At 37.9% G+C, this 11085-nt stretch overlaps 1 long non-coding RNA gene across 1 annotated transcript; it reads right to left on the bottom strand.

Annotated features, from left to right (window-relative positions):
* Positions 1 to 6545: 6545 nt before the first annotated feature.
* On the bottom strand, positions 6546 to 10626 carry LOC143268837 (uncharacterized). Its single transcript, XR_013044961.1, has 2 exons — positions 10318 to 10626; positions 6546 to 7338 (listed from the first exon to the last, which is right to left on the bottom strand). It is a non-coding gene; the product is annotated as an uncharacterized LOC143268837 (long non-coding RNA).
* Between the last annotated feature and the right edge of the window lie 459 nt (positions 10627 to 11085).

The raw sequence follows: 11085 nt of genomic DNA, 5'->3' as shown, positions 1-11085 counted from the left end.
TAATTTTTCAAAATGTATGTAGATATGCATGCGTAAATTTTATACATGTTTTATATGTCCAAATTATGTGTAATTGTTATAATTCCAAATCCTAGTATTTACTTGACATTCATATTTTGGCTGTTTATTAGCTTTATAAATGTCTTTGATTTCAAAAAGTTTGAATGTAATTAAAATTGGGCCTTATGATTAATAGCATTAATTTTTCAACATGCTTATATTTCCCCTTTTTGAAAATCTTAAGGGTTATTTATGGTTATTATTTAATTAATAGTGATTTTAACTAAATCTACACCATTTCAATTTTCTGTATCAATCAATTATAAAATGTATTTAATTCCTCTGCTTTACTCCTGCAATACACTTTTGGTGTTCAACGTGCCTCTTCACCCAGAACCTGGTCCTGAGAGCACACCCTCTATGGTTTTAAATATTTTTTTCTTATTATCTGAGTGTGTTTTTTATTAGGATACTCATATCTCTCCAAGATTTGTTATATTCTCCTAAATGTCACCACTTTTTTTTTGAAACCAAAGTACTTTGGGTTCTTTATTTTTATGATCTTTCTGCATTTTAAATATTCCTTCTTTCAACTAATGTCATATTCAACAGTATTGGGAATATAGGTAAGATATCTTAACTTCTCTCTATCCTTTGTTCTGTAGACTATATTCCCATATCATAAAGAAGCACACTCCCACAGTAATTCATTATGAGTTGAAACTTGATGTTTTCATTCATGCTGCAACTTCTATGTTCTAAATGAATCTCCAAAGTATGAGGCAAAACATTTGCTATGTTTTATTATATAAAAGCATCTCAGAAAAAAAATACTCTTGCCGGGCAGTGGTGGCGCATGCCTTTAATCCCTGCACTTGGAAGGCAGAGCCAGGTGGATCTTTGTGAGTTCGAGGCCAGCCTGGTCTACAGAGCGAGATCCAGGAAAGGCGCAAAGCTACACAGAGAAACCCTGTCTCGAAAAACCAATATATATGTATACATACACACACACACACACACACACACACACACACACACACACACACACACATATATATATATATATATATATATATATATATATATCCTGGAGTCAAGCAAAATGCGTTTTTTTCCCGAGACCTTAAGTACAAGCTGGTAATGTGATATAGAAAAAACTGTCAGTGAAAACAAGGAGCCAAAGAGAAAACCAGAAATTAAGCTTTAGATTTGAATATAATTGCAAAATCTAGGGAATTTAAGCTGGGGTTCACAGAACTCCAGGGGCTATTGAGAAAAGAAGACAAAAGAGAAGCAGTTTGAGGTGTGAGGTGGTCCAGAGAGAAAACTAATTCCCCTGCCTCTGTGGAAGTGTAAATAAAGAAATCACCTGTGTGCTGAGGTGTGCATGAGTTCCCAGGGGTTATCCTGGCACTAGTACTCTAAATGATACCCCACAGATTTGTGCACATAATTTACATCAAATTCTCATCAATGAAACCTCAACCCTTCAATGTAACTTAGATGGACTTGGGTTAATACTTCCTCTACATCTTTTTTGGCATAAACATGAATCATATCTGAAGAAATCTATTAGTGTCCTAGAGAACGGAAAGTCTCAGAAATCACATGCCAAGTTAAATCAGCAGCAGGCAGAGGAACTAATTCTGCAAGCATGGAAGACACCATAAATACAGAAAAGGCATTGGCAGGCACAGTTCTCTATTGATGTTGTCTCCTTCCCCTAGTAACTAGAATGGAAAATTTTATTTGAAAACAGGAGACTAAACTGTGAACATATCTACAGGAAAAAGGATATAAAAAATAAATCACAGCAGTTACTTTAAGAATTGAAATTTTAGGAAGAAATACTATTACAGAATTTAACATTCAGAACATTCAGCAGTGAAATTCTGCTTCTACTGATACCTGATATTGGGTATAGCCTCTGAGAATGAATAACTAAATCCTACAAATGAAGCGTAAAACATTAGAATATGATTTTTCCAGAAGACAATGATAAAAAACTGGATGAGTTACTTCCATGTTGTTCTTGGAGGTGTGTCCCAGGTTTTTTCTTAAAGAGAAGATAAAGTGGGGAGAGAGAGCAATAACACAGTGTGACTAGCAAGGCTGGGGTTGAATCTGGTTTCAGAGCCCACTTGAATTTGAGGGAAAGGATATTAGAGAGGAAGAACTTCCATGGATACAATGTGAATCCACAGGTGGCCAACCTGAGTCTCTGAGTGTAGTCTGAAGATGTGTGTGGTGGTCCTGCCCAGGACAGACAGCTGAAACAGAGCAAGGGTGAGAACAGCAGCTGTAGGGCTGTTCAGGACTGGCCAGGGCTGAGATGTATGAGTCACAGATTGGCACAGCCGAGGGGCAAGTTGACTATCTTGGGCATGACCAGGTTTCAGAATTTTCTATGTGTTATTAGGCAAGAGTAACCACTGCTCTCTGATGACCTGTCAATTTTAAGGAGTCCCAGAATGAGATCAGCTAGATAGTGAGCGGAACTCAGAAATGTCAGACCCACGAACTCCACAGCTGTCAAGGGAAGACAAAATCCATAGTTGAAATGTAGTATACTCAATGGTCAGTGTTAAATTAGAATATGCCGGATGTGGGGAAATGTGAGTAATAAGAAAATTCTCTTTAGAAGAAAAGGAAGATGGACTTTATGTAATTAACATAATACAGCTTTAAGAGTTATTCAGGGGAGCACTCTCTAGGCAAAGGCAAGAGAATGGCTTCAAGTTTCTGGTCATCCAGGGCTATGTACCTAGATTCTATCACAAAAAATAAAATAATAATGAATAAACACAGTTTGTGCATAGAGATAAGCACATCTGTCCTACTAGACCTTCACTGTAATGGTTTATGCTGATCTGGTTAAGAGCTGAGTTTGAAGTTTATTCACTGCAGTGCATCAAAGCCTACAAATCCTTCTTCACTCAAGGTCTGAATTTAAGCTGGGAAAATTTCAGAGGAGTTTTCCTAATGTCTCCTCTCCACCTGAGCCCTTTGTTTAGGCTTCTCCCAGAAAGCAGCACTCCATTGTATTCCACTGTTGATTTTTACTTATGCTTCCCCCAGAAAGCAGCACTCCATTGTATTCCACAGTTGATTTTTATGTGAGTTAGCACAGTAGGCCCAGAAAGGCTGGGGACACTCTGTCAAACTCTGATGAAGTCCCTCACTCTTAGAGAAGTACCATGTATATCTCAGAATTGTGACCCTGACAAGTCTTCTTATTTATTTTATGTGTGTGTGCCTGCACGAATTTATGTGCCCTATGTTTCTGCAGGTGTCTGTATTTACCAAACAATATCAGGTTCCCTGAAAACTGCCTGATGTAGGTGCTGGGAACCAAACCTGGGTCCTCTCTATAAGCATTAAGTCCTCTTGATTGCTGAGCAATCTGTCCAGTCTCACACACCTTTCTTTGTTTGCTCTGAATATAATGATAAGCTTCCCATTTTTTAAAGATTTTATTTATTATGTATGCAGTGTTCTGTCTGCACATATCCCTGCAGGCCAGAAGAGGGCACCAGATCTCATTACAGATGGTTGTGAGTCACCATGTGGTTGCTGGGAATTGAACTCAGGACCTTTGGAAGAGCAACAAATGCTCTTAACCTCTGAGCCATCTCTCCAGCACCCCTCACCATTTTTTTTTTTTGCTTCATCTTTTAGGGATTTCATATCCCTTCCTTTCCTCAGTTCTGATGGACTTGTATCATTTTATTTCCTTCTCTTACAGATAAGTTCTTTTTTCCTTAGTAGGAGTGGAGAAGGTGGGTCTGAGAGGGTTTGGAGAAACAGTACAACTCTCTAGGTCCAGCTACAGTCCAGTTCCATCTTGTCTTAGTTAGGGCTTCTATCGATGTGATGAAATGCCATGACCCAAAAGCAACTTTGGTAGGAAAGGATTTATTTTGCTTATACTTCTGCCATTATAGTTCATTGTTGAAGGAAGACAAGGCAGGAACTCAAACAGGGCCAGAATTTAAGGGCAGGAGCTGATGCAGTGGCCATGGAGGAGGGCTGTTTACTGACTTTGTCATCATGGCTTGCTTAGCCTGCTTTCTTATAGAATCCAGCACCACCAGCCCAGGGATGGCACCACTTGCAATGGGTCACTAAGAAAATGCCTACAGCCTATCTTATGGGGGCATTTTCTCCATTGAGATTCCCTCCTTTCAGATGATTTCAGCTTGTGTCAAGTTGATGTAAGACTAGCCAGGACACACCTGTAATCTCATATCATACCTTTTGTCATACTTCTTTCTACAAAGCAAGTTTGCATGCAGTATCAGAGGCAAAGGAGATGCTGCGGGGTGGAGCTTTAGAAGTTTTTACATGCTTCTCACAGCTCCTTCAACAGATGCTCACACAGCTTCCCTGTGAAGTCAAGTAATGTTCATAGAGGAAAAGAACAAAGGAGCTCATGAATCCCATATGTCTGCCACCCACAGAGACCCAACACCTTGACACTTGTCCACACTTGATGCTTAGGAATTTCTCATTAATGAATATCTGAACTTTCTTACTGTTTCATACGACTTTTATCAACATGTTTCCAAGGCAAGCAAATACTGAAGTACTATTCTTCATGTAGGACTCTATCTTCCTCCATATTCCTAATTATACACCCTGGACTTAAATGCATTGAAGAATTCAATAAAACCTGTTATTTTTAATACATACAAACAGATATGTGTTTTATATCTAGACAGAAAAAGGAACATGAGCTTCATCTTATATCTTATGTATCCACAAGTATCCTTTGACTTACCTAATAGGAATAATCTACCTGGGTCTCTTCAGCTCAAGGTCTTTAACAATGTGGTAAAGTACCAAATGGGACTATGAATTCATCTGGAACTCAACAAAGGAACCTCATTGATGTAACTGTTGGTAGGCTTTTTTTCTTGTTCTTTATTGGACTATAATCTGTCCTTAGAGAGCGTTAGAGATGGACAAAGAGGGAGAAGATGATATCGAAGGACAAGAGAAGCGAGTCTACTGTAGTAAGTCAGATGCTGTACACTTCCACTCACATCGATTTTGAATCCACAGTCCACAATTTTTGTCCTTAGAAACGGTGTAAAATTAGAGACCTGACAGACATGGAGGAGGGAAGTATGGAGTTAAAGATGGAGCCAGCATGCACCTAGCAGGTCCACTGCTGGACACACTGCCGTAGGAGACTAGGGTGTGGCAATGTCTTCACTCCTCTGCTAATTGACACACTATGTACAGTATCCATGAAACAGGAAAAAAATATTTTTTTAAACTTTGTTAGGCAAATTAGCCACACTACTTTTGAGTAGGTATTCTCAAATTATTCCAAACTCTTGTTGATAGAATTACAATTCTGTGGGTGGAGCCCTCCAGTTGCTCTTTATGGGCTCTTTGCTGTCACTTTGGTGCCCCCTGAAGATGCTCTTCACACTTGTGAAGCTGACCTCTGACCTCTCATGAGTGGAGTTCAAGGGAACCTCTGAGCTGTTTCCTTTTGTCCCGTTCACATTCTGCTTCAGAAATCTGTGCATCTACACCTCCTTGAACTGGCTCAATGACCTCTGCTGGATGAGAACACCCTTTCCTGCTGGGTTCCTTCCCCGTGCAGTCTGTATAATTCAGGTATAATTCTGGGGAAATAGAAGCCTCCACCTTCTTTCTCTTTTCTCAGAGAACACATCTAGTCATTGTCAAATGTCAGTTCTCTGCAGTCGGCAAGTGCATTCATTTTCCCCCTAGTGATTAATGTTTAATGAAGGGCAAATCTAGCCCCAGTTACTCCTTGTAAAAAAATTATGACTTTTTAATTTTTAGTACAAAAAAATTAAATATAAAGTATATAAATTTCACCTCAAATACTTGGGACAATATCTTAAAATCTAAGTGGTTTAAGACCATTTTATCAACATTATTGCCGTGTTGCAGTGGACCTGACAGGGATGGACACACCTTCATGGTGTGTAGCTCATTTTATTCTTGTGCCAGGACTGACTCTGTTCTATGTCAGCAGTTTCACCCTGTTTCCTGTGTTTGTATGAAGCCATGTCCACTGCCCTGGTACTGGTGTCTACAGGAATGACTAGGGTAGTGTTGCTCAAACTTTTAAATGCTGAAATCCTTTAATATAGTTCCTCATATTGTAGAGAACCACACCATAAAATTATTCCCTTGCTTCTTCATAACTACAATTTTATTACTGTTATGATCTGTAATGTAAATATCTGCTATGTAGTATATCTGATATGTGACCCCCATGAAAGGGTCATTAGACACCCAAAAGAGTCAAGATCCACAGGGCTTGAGAACCACCAGACTCAGGATGTAGATGGTCTCTTCCCCTTGCATTGAGAGAGCATTCACAAAGATTCTTTCCCCCATGTACATATCACAAAATTGTTCAAAGTGTATACCTTGCTTCCCACACACCTGTGTCTTTGTCTCCTTCTTAATGAGCGTGTAAGAGATACCAGAGGATCTTTTGTCTTGTCTTGGTCTGAAAATAAAAATCTATTGGTGAAATTATTAAGGCCACTCCACGTAGTTAAAAGAATATTTATTTAATGGCGTAACTCATAAATTAAGGGATAGGTAGGCCGCAGGGTCTGGGGAAGGTGTATCACAGTCCAGCGGTGTTCTCTGGAGCTCTGCTCAGTCCACCTTCACCGGCACGGAGAGAGCGCTTGCCCATCCAGATCTCAGGTCTCCAGGCGCCTCCCCTGGCCCTGCCTCATAGGTGTGACAGTTGCCAAAGTCTCAATGGGGGTTGGAACTTCCAGATCCAAGCTGCAATGGCTACCCACTACAAAAATCAACTACAGATTGTAACTGTTAAAATTAATAAATACATGTAAAATATAAGTTCTGGGGAGAAAATTAATACAAAGTCTATATAACATCTAATTAAACATTTATCATGCACACACAAAAAAAACTATGCAACATGTAATGTTACAGAGAAAAGGGTAGTCTTTGCAGCAATTGACAAGAACTTCACAGTAATTTTAAGGAATTATTTTGCTCCTGTTATGCTGCTGAAACAAAATAGATTATAAATACCATACATAGGATCCTTGACTACATATAATTTAGGTGTCTCTAATATGAGATTAAATTTCCTGCTTTGTCTATGTGCAGTTAAATTTGCTAATAAAGAACAGAGTCAGCCAAAGTATATACTTTGCAGAAGTATTTTTTCCTTTATGAATATCCTCCCCCAAAATTATACTTACCAAAAAAATGAGGTAAATTCGACAGATCTTTGATGATCTCTACCTTATTGTGAAATGAACCAACTATCCAACAGTGATGTAATATCTAGACAAAAGTGTCCTATATCAAAAGATGGAAATATTTACAAGAAATGTTAATTGATGCATGACTATTGCTATACAAATATTACAATGTATTTTTCACTATGTAATTTTTTTCTATTACATGTTGAAATAAATCAAAAAAGTCTTGGTCAATATTTTACAAGTCTTACCATTTTGCATATTTTGTCATTTTCAAAATTTGATACTCTTTTCTACTAATAAGAATTTTATGTGTAAAATATCAAACTTCCTTTTAAGCACATTTTGCCTTACATAAGTGAATATGTTTCTAACGGTTGTCTTTTTCATTTAAATGGATTCAGATTTTTTTCAAAACTAAATAATAACAGCACAAGATTTTGTGAAAGAGGTAAGAGTGCATAAATCGTAACTGGCCACATTGGGCTGCTCCAGAAAGGAACCTCTGGCAGTTCAGAGACAACAGCCTCTGTCTCACAGTTTCCAGTGTTTTCCCCAGTTTCTGATTATTTGCACAACAATAACCATTTGGGCAGTGGTTAATTGTTTTGCTTCAAACATTTGACACATTCCTCATTACTTTTAGTGGATGTGAGTCTTTTACTAAGCCACAATTATAATTAAGACTGATGAAATCATTAGGCTTGATGTAAACATTCAGTTTATCCAAATAGAGTTTGGCAACACTTTAAAGGTCTTCTGTCTGGATCAGTCAATGTTTAATTATTTGTTGTGGGTGCTGAATTCCAGCATGGTTGTTGCCATTTGTCATTATGCTCTACTGGCATTAAGTCACCTAATTTTATTTATATCTGAGTCACATTCATTAAATATTTTCAAATATTACTTTTGAAAACTGTTAGTCCATCTCTGTGTTATTATTGTTGAGGATACCAAGAAGTGTGGTGAGTCTACTCACCTCCTGATTTAATAAGTATTTTTCCTGTTGAACAAAGATGAGAAAGGGCCATTCTTCCTGACCTCAAGAGTCTTACAGTGTAAGTCAGAGTGCTGTTCTATCTACACAGCGCTGCATAAATCCCAAGAACTGGACCTAAACCACTGAGGCTGTGGATTTGCTCCTCTAACGTTTTATCCTGTGTTCTATGAAGGTAGATGAAGGCCCTTTACACACACAAAAAAAAAATGCTGTGTTTGGAGGTATAATTGTAGCTGTCAAATTTGTGTATTTTATGACTCTTTAAGGATTCTGTAAAGAATCTAGAAACATGCTGGGCAGAGATTCTTTTTTAAGCATGTAAGCTAGCAGCTGCCACAGCCCTCCCTTCAGAGGCCTCCTGCAGAAAATTCTGACTGGCAGAAAGTCGACTTTTGTGTTGGGATCCTGTTTCCTAAACGGGAATGCTGAAAGTTCAAAGTAACAACTTTAAAATGACGATAAACACAGGCACCCTCTTTCAGTAAAGCCTAGGTGTGCTTGTTGAATGCTGTACTTATTGTCTGTGTTTCAATCTCCACATTTAACAAAAAGAATCAAAATATGGGATGCCATCCAGTGGAATCATTTTAGTAAGTGTGAGATATCACTTTCCAAAAAAAACTTAAGGACAATATTTAAAATATACTAAAATCTCCTTTCTAAAGTGCTCCATGATGGAATAATATTGATATACTATAACTCTTCAAGACATTTTAAAAATGCTCTTTTTAGAGAGACTGGTTTTGAAACTAAATATTTTTGATGTAGTCTCAAATATTTTAAATGGCTTAGTTGTATTTATATTTTTCTTGTTATTGAAAATATATTATATTCTCATAAAATATATCCTGAATATGGTGTCCCCTTTCTCTACTCATACCAGTCACACCCCACCTCCCCTGACAATTAGATCTATGCCCTTTCCATCTCTCATTAGAAAACAAACAGGCTTCTAAGTGGGAATTGTTAGGTTTCAAACCTGGCACAAATGACTGAGGTGCCTATTTAACATATCAAAGCAGACCTGGCTGCCAGGTTCTTCCTGCACCCCTCAATACCTACCTGTTGCAGGGCCCTCCTGGATGGCAACCAGCTGCCCCCTACCCTGAACTCTCCAGCCCAGGGGCTGGGCTGCTCTTCCCTATATAATCCAACCATTTTGGTTGCCTGCTCTGTTTGTATTTTTTTTTTTACATTTGTATGAATTTATTTCAAACAGGAGTGGAAATATATGTACAATACAAGAAATATAGTTTTGTATTTGTATCAATATACAAATTTTCTTAAATAGGAATATAAAAATAGTTTACATCTTGTATACTATATACAAGAATCCACAGCAATGCAAATTATCTAAAGCTGATATTTTTCTAAATTAGTTTACTAGTATATATAATAATCTTCCTTAATATCCTATACCTATCCACTCCCCCTTTTCTTTTCTTTTCTTTTTTTTTTTTTTTTTTTTTTTTTTGGTTTTTCGAGACAGGGTTTCTCTGTGTAGCTTTGCGCCTTTCCTGGAACTCACTTGGTAGCCCAGGCTGGCCTCGAACTCACAAAGATCCACCTGCCTCTGCCTCCCGAGTGCTGGGATTAAAGGCGTGTGCCACCACCGCCCGGCCCCTTTTCTTTTCTTAAGGAGAACAGTGAGTGTAATTTTTTGTTCCACCCCCAATCCTATAACCCTATAACCATTCTGGCACAACTTAACAGTAATAAAGTGGAATGTTAATGGATATTTAAAATTTTAATTCTTTTATCCATGTCATAAATCACTAATACAATCTATAGAAAAATTTGTGTAAGTATATAATAATATATACATATCAAATTTGAAAACATTTAATAGTTTATACAGTTTAAAAGAAATTATCTTTAGTATATTAAATATTTAACATATAGCTTATATATTTTATATCTAGAGAAAATATTTTTCCATAGTAATGATTTTGTTTTGTTTTATTTTATTTTTGAGCCTCTTGGTTGCTGCACCTGGTTCCCGTCTCTGCCCTTCCCCTTCCCCTCTCCCTCCCCCTCTCCCCATGTGGCGCAAGGTAATGACCAGTCTGGACTCACTCAGATGTTTCTGTTCCCGCCTCTGGCTATGCTCTCCGGCAGATCTACAATAAACCTTCTCCTCCATCAAACCCAGGGACAGAAAGATAGCAGTCATGTTTTCTTTCCTTTCCTTGTCCTTTTGATTTCTTTTTTTAAGTTCATAAGATAAAACACAAGTTAACATACTGAAATTGTGCAAACAATCAAACAGAAGGTAAATAGACCAAGAAAATGCACAAAACACAGAGGACCACTCATTCCCACACTCAGGAATCTCATGAAAACACTAAACTGAAAGTCATAATACATATGCAAAGGACTTGGGTACAGACCCCGTGCATGCTGCCTCAGTCTCTGTGAGTTCATGTGAGCTTTGATCATGTTGTTTTAGAGGGCCTTGTTTTCTTGGTGTCCTCTCTGGCTCTTACATTCTTTGACCCTCCCCTTCTGCAGGGTGCCCTAAGGGGAGGGATTTGATTGAGACACACTGTTTTGGGCTGAGTGTTCCAAGGTCTCTTACTCTTTCATAATGCCTATCTGTTAGTCCCTGCATTTGTTTCTATCTGCTGCAGGATTAAGTTTTTCTGATGATGGCTGAGCAAGACACTGATGTATGACTATAGCAGAATGTCATTAAGAGTCGTTTAATTTAGGAGTCATTTAATTGCTTTCTTTTTTTTTTTTTTTTTTTTTTTTAAGACATCAGTATTCAGTTTTACCCTAGGTCCCTGGGTTATCTAGTCTTAGGTTCTTGTTCACCCACACAGTGTTGGGAATAGGTTCTGT

This window comes from Peromyscus maniculatus, chromosome 16, assembly GCF_049852395.1.
Source record: "Peromyscus maniculatus bairdii isolate BWxNUB_F1_BW_parent chromosome 16, HU_Pman_BW_mat_3.1, whole genome shotgun sequence".
Lineage (NCBI taxonomy): Eukaryota > Metazoa > Chordata > Mammalia > Rodentia > Cricetidae > Peromyscus > Peromyscus maniculatus.
The sequence above is the reverse complement of the archived record's forward strand: the minus strand, read 5'-3'. Positions and strand labels throughout refer to the sequence as shown.